This window comes from Drosophila elegans, unplaced genomic scaffold, assembly GCF_018152505.1.
Source record: "Drosophila elegans isolate 14027-0461.03 unplaced genomic scaffold, ASM1815250v1 contig_814, whole genome shotgun sequence".
Lineage (NCBI taxonomy): Eukaryota > Metazoa > Arthropoda > Insecta > Diptera > Drosophilidae > Drosophila > Drosophila elegans.
In genome coordinates this window covers 7,502,741-7,511,999 of record NW_024546167.1, presented here as the reverse complement: position 1 = coordinate 7,511,999, position 9,259 = coordinate 7,502,741, and the positions used below count along the sequence as shown (strand labels likewise).

Sequence of the window (9,259 nt, the reverse complement as noted above, 5' to 3'; positions counted from 1 at the left end):
TCCTTTCTCCTTGGTGCCGCCCCGTGGAGAGCGCACACAGCGGACATCATAAATTGTGTGACAAATGCAGGTACAAAGTGCTTTCCAGGGGCAAACTTTTGCTTGGCCGAGATAAGACTGAAAGTCTGGCAAACGTTTGTCCCCTTTTGCCCCCTTTTGCCTCTCTTCCGCACTTTTCGGCCTGGTCAAACATAATTGCCAAACCTTAAGCTCTCTACTGTGTGTGAATTTTAATACCAATTGATTCGAGATGCTCGCACAATATTTGCATTAAGCTGTCAATGTGCGATGGGAGGCCTATCACAGCCCTGATTAGCTGTCATTGTGCACTTGAGTGAACTGGGTGGGAATGCGGCAAGTATCTTGGGAATTCGGGGCCCTGGAGCGAACAATTGTGGTCGCAATTCTCAGTTTCCGCCCTGTTTTGTCTTCTGCATAATATTTTCAGTTTGGTGCGTCAGTTGTGGTAACAAGTGAGTTGAGCTGGTTTTGTTATTGAAATGAGCCACAAACACTCGCTCGTCGCATAGATACAAGTGCAGATATCGCAAGTGTATGAGGGCGAGGTTGACACTCGCACGCATGCATAAGTAAACAAACATAAACATTTGCTCCAACACGCCAAGTATAAAATGGCATAACAAGCAGCAAACCACACAAAAGCAACGACATCCAGCTGTGGGGTGAAAAAGGGGGGAATTTGGCGAACACAGTGCCATAGAAGTGGGATTGCAATAGATCGAACCTAATGGATACCCTATTAGGGTGCAGATGAGATAATTAGGAGTGGAATACAAAGGGCCCCATTGAGTATGCTATTCGAATTCTTGCCCAATCAGCCTTATGGCTCTTGTGGCTATGTGATCATTATTTTTGGAAAGAATTAGAAGCATTCATCGTCGCCAGCATTTTTTCAGAGATTTTTGCAAAAATTAAAACCAAAAGCTATACTAATCAACAACAAACTTTAAAATTACCAAAAATGATACAAAAAAAAGGGACACACTGTTAATATTAATTTTAAGAAGTATTTTAAGAAGTATTTTCTTTTTCCTTAATCAGGACTACAGTAGTTTGATAGCCTTTACGAAATTAACAACATTTTGGAGTAACTTGTGCTGCTTTCAAAGTACAAAACCGCAGTTGGAACCACAAATTTTGTAGCTGCGCATTGCCGATGCTACTTCTTTGGCTAGTACTGCTGTTGCTTTTTCCGCCGCAGCCAAAGTTGGCAGCTTCAAGTTTGGAAAATGGCAACGATGCTTGGCTGGCACACCATCATCATCTTCGGCTTATTACCGCAGCTTCTCTTTTGTGAGTTGTGAGTTGTAAAGTGTAGTTTTTTGCCAAATAACTATTGCCGCTGTGTCAACTGGCTGGTTGAAAGGGTGAAAGACCTTTTGGCAAAAGAAGAAACCAGCCCCGTTTTCGATTTTGACTGGCCATGCAATTAAATTGCATTGCTCGATGGGAAGAGCGATACATACATAGCTTCTAAGCAATTGACAGCTTGCACTTGAAGGCTGACGTGTCTTACACATACACACCAAACACACACCAAACACACACCAAACACACACCAAACATACACTTCGGAGAATGCAGGCGGGTGGAACATGCAATCAATTAAATTCGTTGTAAATTCAACGGCTTATCTCCCGTAATCAATCTTAATTTTCCACTTGACATGAATCGCCCCAGGAACGAGGAGGAGTATGTATGCAGAAGAAACCCCATTCGGTTCAACTCCCACTTGTGGGATATTGTTGAATATATATAGAAAAGGATGAGACAAAGTGGGACGCACACACTCCGGGCACTTGCTCGACTCACAGACATTGCGTATACGCAACGTGGCCAGTGCTTTACGCATTTTAAATCAAAAATACATTTCCGGCTGCCCCACAAAGAATGCCACAATTTATGGGTAGCAAATAAAAGTGCATAAGGTGCACTCGATGCACATGTGAAATGAAAACAGAAATTAAAGGTGGCCAAGAAGAAAAATACATGGCTTGATAAAATGACATTCAATTTATTTTGTCAGCTATTTAATTGATTTTTCTTTTAAAGATTTAATCAACTGAATAAGCTATTGTGGAAGATTCGATTTTAAGCTATAGAAAAGCTATGTAAAAAAAGTACTACATATAAGGATTTAAAAACAAAAATTCATTTTGTTATCTTTATTTATTTTAAAGAATTTTTTTTATAGTTAGGGTTACATCTTAAATTTAAAGAGCTAAAGTAAAAAACGTAGTTGAAGTAAAGATTTTAAACATAAAACTGTTTTTTCTTATTTCGGTTTATTTAAAAGCATTTATCTAATACATCTTCATTAATCGATAATAGGAAATAAATTATTATTTGTCTGTTTATTAGCGCAACCATATAAAGGTAATTAAGTTAATTTTAATACATTTTAGGCGAGGGTTCCCTTCCAATTAAGTAGCTTTACTAGGTGGCATTTAACAAACTGCGAAATTCTGCAGCTCAAGTGCAACTAATTACCCAATATGCTGAACCCAATACAACTATTCTCTTAGCCATTGGACAAGAAATCATAATCGTATATGTGTGCTACAATGTTTAATCAAAAACACTTGAAATGCCTTCCAGCTAACGGCTGTGCTTACAAATTTGCCGCACGCCAGTGACCAGTGATTTTGGGACGCTGAAGATGGCCAAGACATCTTTTGCCTTGCCAAAGATACTTCGGCTATCTTGTTGCAATTTGTCCATGTGCACCATCAATGGGAACACACACGCCGCCCACTTTAGGGGCATCTCTCCAGTTGATATACGCACTGATAGACTAGTTACCGGGAGCATTACTTAATATGTGTAAATTGTGTGGCATCAACTGTGCATTGTGTGTTATCCCCGGCTATCACAACTGCCGTTCCCGCATCTCCACATCTCCACACCTCATCCTTTGGCTCTTGGGCTCCCCAGCTAAAGCAATTTATCATTTGAGCATGACGCACGCACTCCGCCCACGCACTCCGCCCACGCACCACCCAGCCACCCACCCCTTTTGCATATATTCAAATGCATTAAACCATTGAGCTCATCAGGAGGAAGTTACCACCGCCACCATCGCCGCACTCCTCTTCAGTAAAGGCTTAGTCGTCCTCGAGGCGAAAGCATTTAACATGCAGTTTATGTTTGCCGCAAGATCTATTACAGGAAATTCACATATGTATGCCGATGTGCACAAATTGCTGTAAGTGGGCGTGGCAGCCCCGACTTACGCAGATGATGAGCTTGAGAACGCTCCTCACGATGGGATTGTGATTGCGATTGCAATTGGTATTGGTATTGGGGACTCTGAACGAGAAGGAGTATGGGGATAAGGTATGAGGTTTGCCGAGCTGGTCCCTGCGGTAAATCGCAATCGAGCGGCAAAACAAAACTTGATTATTTGATGCGGTCTGTGTGCTAGGTTTTGCACAGTTGGCTCTGTTCACTTATGCCAAAGATTTGCATTAAATATCCCTATTTAAACATGCAAGTGTACATATTTTGCAAATTGAACTAAACAAACATTACGCCTACGCAATTATGCAAGAGCTGTTACAAAGATTTCTCAGCCTACCGAATGTTTAATTTATTGATTTACTCCAACAAATTGGGCTCTCGCAAGTGCTTAAAATGAAATTCTAATAAGTTTAATTACAATTTTGACTTCGAGTGAGTTGGGCAGAGGTGTTAACCGAATGAGTTCAGCTTACGGATATGGGTAGAGTTTGATGAAATAACCAGTTGAGTATACCAGGCATATCCATTTGAATTATTGTAATTGATCTTATTGTCAAATAATTTGATTCGCTAGCATGGGCTGTTTATAGTATTTGACATATTGAGAACAACACAATATTCCTTATAATTTATAATTAGATTTTTGGGAAAGCAAAGAAATAATTATAGTTTGTTATTATGGAATATTTGTTCTGTTTGTCATATTAAGAGCAACACATTATTCTGAATTATTAATAATTAGATTTAAGGAAAAGTTACTAAAACCATAGTCAGTGGATATATGTATATGCTACTTAGGAGCAAAGAGCATATTTAAATAAGTTAATTATTTTTGTAAACAAATTAAACATCCAAGTGCATGCAGTGTTATTAATTTGACCTACTAAACTACCATGAACTAATTAGATGGGCCAAGAGCAAAGCCTTTTCCTTGTTCGCTTGGCAACTTCATTTGCTTATTGATGGCTGGGTTTGGCATACCGCCTCCAAAACTCCAATCTGCATATAAATTTATGTTTGCTATAACTTTAATTACTATTAGTGCTGCCAACTATGCGGGCAACAACTACAAGTGCAATGTCACTTTGGGCAATCAAACGGGAAAGCCAAGGCTAAGACGAAGGCGTTGGCCATGGCGATGGCGATGGCGATGGTTGAGACGGGGTTTTTGGCCAGCGGTTGAGCAGTGGGAAAGGGCATCCTCAAAATCAGCTCTCAATATAATGCGGCGGAAGCTTTTGTGAAATCCTTACGTCCAACTTTTTAATACGAAAACTTTTACCGAGCTTAGTAGAGAATGGCAACAACAGCAACAACAGAAACAACAAGGACGAAAGCAATTGCAACAGTCACTTGGTGGACTTGTTGTTGTGGGCAGAACGACAGCCGCAGTTGCCCCGCTCCGCCCTGCCCCTTCCCGGCATATTGCATATCCTTATGTCCTTCCCACATACACACACAAACCCTCGCACTTGGGGCGACCAAAGCCACTTGAGCAGCACAGAAAACTAACTTAATCTTGTTTACATTCTATGACGAGTTATGAAAATGAAAGGATTAAGCCAGCCACAAACAAACGCACCAACAAACCAGTCGACAAACACACGCACACACACTGTAACCCAGTAGCTGAGTAGCCCTGCAACCCAGCAACCGATGCTAATTCTGCCTTGCCACACGCACTGGGAAATGCTTAAGCGTGGCTTAGGCAAACAAAAGTTACGCATGGAAAAACTGAAGAGAACCAAGTCAACAACATAATGGCAGGCGATCGGGGTATGCTGGGTATCCACTTCTCACGACTCTGCCAGCGATATCAACAGGAAGTTTATATACCCTTGCAGCTAATGCAACAATTGAGTAGTAAGTCAATGAAACAAAATAAGAAAGTAATACAAAATCTTTAAGTAACACTATAAGTAACACTATTATATTATTATTATATTAAGTAACACTATACTTTATATTCATTGTGGCCAGCGCTAAGTCAAGTTAATTTTAAGCATAAAATTCATTCAACAGGTTTTGCAAGTTAACAACTTTTTCAACTATATTATTATAATTACTAAAAAATTTCAAAGCGAAAAAACTTCTTTAAAAAGAAGGCAAACGGCTCCGACTCAATTTCGAAATGAATCATTCAATTACGAAAACAAAAGCATTTTAATTTTCTTGCTTATCAGGAACTAATTTAATTCTTTCTGATTTACCGGAAACTAATTGCAGCAAAATAATAAATGCAATTATATGAATTCAAAGAAATATTAGATGCGAATGAAACTATTAAAATGGATAAGGTATTTGTTATGCATACCCATTTCAACAGATCGTTCTTATGCCAAAAAAGATTTTACCGTAGCATTTACCGTAGAGTAATGAAAGAAAAATGCTGGTTTTTGATAGAGATACATTTAGTTCCCCCAGTTATTATTTAAAAGCCATGTTGCTATAAGTAACTCCTTTATGGTCAGTGTATGTCAAAGTGAGCAGCAGAAGGAACTACAAGAGCTCGACAACAAAAACTTTAGCAACATTTAACAAACACTTACACAGCTCTTTCTGGCATAAACCGCCCCACATGTTCCCTCACAAATTAGTTGCATTTTAGTTTTATATTTGGTTAAGTTGTTTGCTTCGTTTGGCTTTGGCTTTTACTATTCTTGGCTTTCATAAAGGTACACCATGACCAGTTCACCATTTTTCAGCTTTATAAATTTAGACAACTTTCAGTAAATTTACCAACTCATGGTGCCTCATTTCCCCTGACCCCTGACCACCGACCACCGACCCCTGGCCACAACCTTCTGTGGCTGCCACAATTTTCCGTTAGCTCTATTTATTTATTTGTTTGTTTGTCCACTGCCAGTCCCCATAATTTTGAAGTGTAAAAATATTTTCGATTGCGGTCTATGACACGTGCGCATCGTATCCATCAATATCCCGTCCGTCTGGACAGACAGCCACGCCCTGCAATTTCAAAAGCCGCCTCTGCACTGGAAAATTTAATTTGCACATCATCGATAAACAGTCAACGATGACGGAAGATGGGGAAAGAGGGGAAAGTGGGCTTGTGGCCTCCCCAAATGGCAACGTAAATGGTTAACAGGCAGGCGTTTGGGCGGGAATTTGGCCGAGGGAACGTGTGAAACATGTTTATGATATGTGAGTTGAATCCTTTGCCAAAGCGTAAAGTTGTTAAGGACTCTATGAATATTGCATGCGCTGTATTTATGCATGTATATGAAATTTATTTTCAATTTCGGGCTTTGCTTTTTTCTGCCAAAAGCTGATTTCATCAAAGGAATGAATCTGTTTCCTGATCCATGACCATTTAATATATTTTTAACTTAAATATGATTTGATTAAAAACTATTATTATTTTTATTATTATTATTATTATTTAGTAAATACAGTTTTTTAATTGACTAAAAAACAAATATAGCTAGGACTGTACTCCCAAAAAAAATTTGTTTTGTAAAGTTTGTTTTAAATTCTTATTACTACTGTATATACTTTTAAAAGATTAAATCGGAAATGGGGATAATAGGTTAAAATCATATTGTACTTAAAAAATAAACTGGCCATTAAAAATGTCATTTGTTAGTTTATTGTATTTCATAATCAGTAAAGATCACCAATTGAGCCATTAGGTATGTATTTTAAGGATGCGAGTCATTTTTTAAGCCTAACCTGAAACATAAATTACTAAAGATATTAAATTTAAAAAGGAAATGTAACTTTGTTAAGAACTAGTTGAATTTAAAATATAAAAAATATTTTGATTAAAATAGACCAAAGCAAACATTATTTTATAAATTAATATGGTGTTAAGTCGAGCAAGTAATATCTTCGAATCTTTAAACGGGATCTGTTAAACTACTACCAGAATACCTAACTACTCCGATCTAAGATAGATTGAACTAAATCTTGTATACAGTTTGAATTGCTTCCGGAGGCCATAAAATATGTATATCACCTTTGCCGGCCGCATTATCGCAGCGCAACGTGCCAGCCCATTGGCGTTGCATAAATTGTGGCAGGTATTTATTGTATTTAATGTAAACTTGCCCACTTGGCACTTGGCAAGTGCAAATAGGCACGCAAAGGCCACCAGTTGCGTCTGCCACTTGCCACTTGCCACCAACTGGCAACAACAGACATGTGTGGTTGGTTTCGGTGGTGCAGCTCCTGCTGCTCCTGCGGTTGCCTCTCCAGCTGCTGTTGATGAGTTACTGCCAAGTTGTTGAAGTTCCTGGTCAAAAAGTTGACGCAGCCCTTAGATAAAACTGCAGCACTTGCAGGGAATCGGGAGCTGTGGGAGGTACACATTTGTACGATATAAAGTTCATTGAAGTATAAAGCAATTAGTGTTGGAAAGTAAGCCAGGCAAAGTTTCATCTAGGTGCGGCAGTAATTTGATTCAACTTCCATTTCTGGATTTTGTCTGCTGTCGAGTTCGGATTTATGCTGCTCAGTGGACGAATAGATATCCCATTTCGAAAATTTTCGCTATGTTGGCAGTGTATTTAGCAAATGAATTTTAAAAATATTAAAAAAAAACTTTATATATTATTATTGAATCAAGGACCATAAAACGTAATATATAACATACTCTCCTGTGGGACTCCTTTTTCATTTATATTTCGTTCTAATGTTACTTTGAGTGAGCACTTTTGCACAGCCAGGTTGGCCGAGCGGTCTAAGGCGCCAGATTTAAGCTCTGGTTCTCGTGAGAGAGCGTGGGTTCGAACCCCACACCTGGCAAAAGAAATTTAAATATATTTTTTATTTGTTTTTTTAAAGTGAAGAAATAACTTGCTTATTTTATAGGCAGATTTTTGTTAGATTATTATTAAAAGTTATTAAAAGTTTAGCTTTATGCTTTAAAAAAAGTACATAGTAAAAAAGACATTTTTTTCTTGTAACTTTAGTACATAGAATAGAGTAGTGTGTAAAAGTTTTAAAGTCCATTTGGATTCATTTAAAAAGACGAAATTAATTTTTGTAATGCTTATAATGTGTAAAAATAGTTGTAACCAAAGAGTATCCTTTTTATATTGTTACTTAAAGCTTTCATTGATTAATTAATTGATTGGCAATTAATTAAAAAGGGTCATATAAAATACAATTGCAAGTTGCAATTGCTGCAGTCAGTATATTTTAAATATTACATATAAGCTTATTAAAATACATTGCCCATTATTTATAGATACAGTTATACCTTTTTTATGACAATACACAGTTTCAGATCTTATTTGACATTCCCAAAAACACTCTCCGGCAAACTTGACAAAGATCAACGAAACGCGACCTCGACATGGACATCAATAAAAAAATCATCAAGCCGCGACCATTTCCCTGCCATTAAACCAACCATGGCCATAGATAAGCTCCGCAATGTTTGCGTAAATAAATTTCATCTTCTTTTTTCGCTGTTGTTTCCCACACGACAAAAACCAAAAAAAAAAAACAAGAAAATAAAAATAAAAATGACAAAAATAAGTGGGATGCGCAAAAAAATTGCCCTGCATATGAAAATATGTCCATTAAAAATAGATGTGTGGCCGTTGTGCGGCAGTGAACTCGGCCAGTCTCGTCAGCTGTTCGACATGCAAATGTGCAGTTTCGCCCTTTCAATCGCCACGCCCATTCGGGCACTAGGTGGCCTTACCGCCCCCAAAAAAAGAAACCGCCCTACCGCCCTATTTCCTCGTTTCACTGGCACGCACATTTGCGGTTCATAATTTGCGTGCCATTTTTGTATGTTGATGGACAAAATCAACAAACGGACGGGGTAAAAAAAAAATATTGAGCACTTTTGCAGTTACCAACTTGAATTTAAATTAAAATGCCAACGAAGCGCAGGGCAAAATTACAGCCAAGCGAACTACACACAACTCGAATGGGTCATAAACGCATAAAGTTCGCATATATTTATATATGAATGCATGCATATATAGAGACGATAAATATTGATTGTACGGTCACGTTAATTTCT

General features: G+C 38.1%; 1 non-coding gene across 1 annotated transcript; it reads left to right on the top strand.

The window, feature by feature from the left end:
• Nucleotides 1-7,941: 7,941 nt before the first annotated feature.
• Nucleotides 7,942-8,025, top strand: Trnal-uaa. The gene has a single exon. It is a non-coding gene; the product is annotated as a tRNA-Leu (tRNA).
• Nucleotides 8,026-9,259: the final 1,234 nt, after the last annotated feature.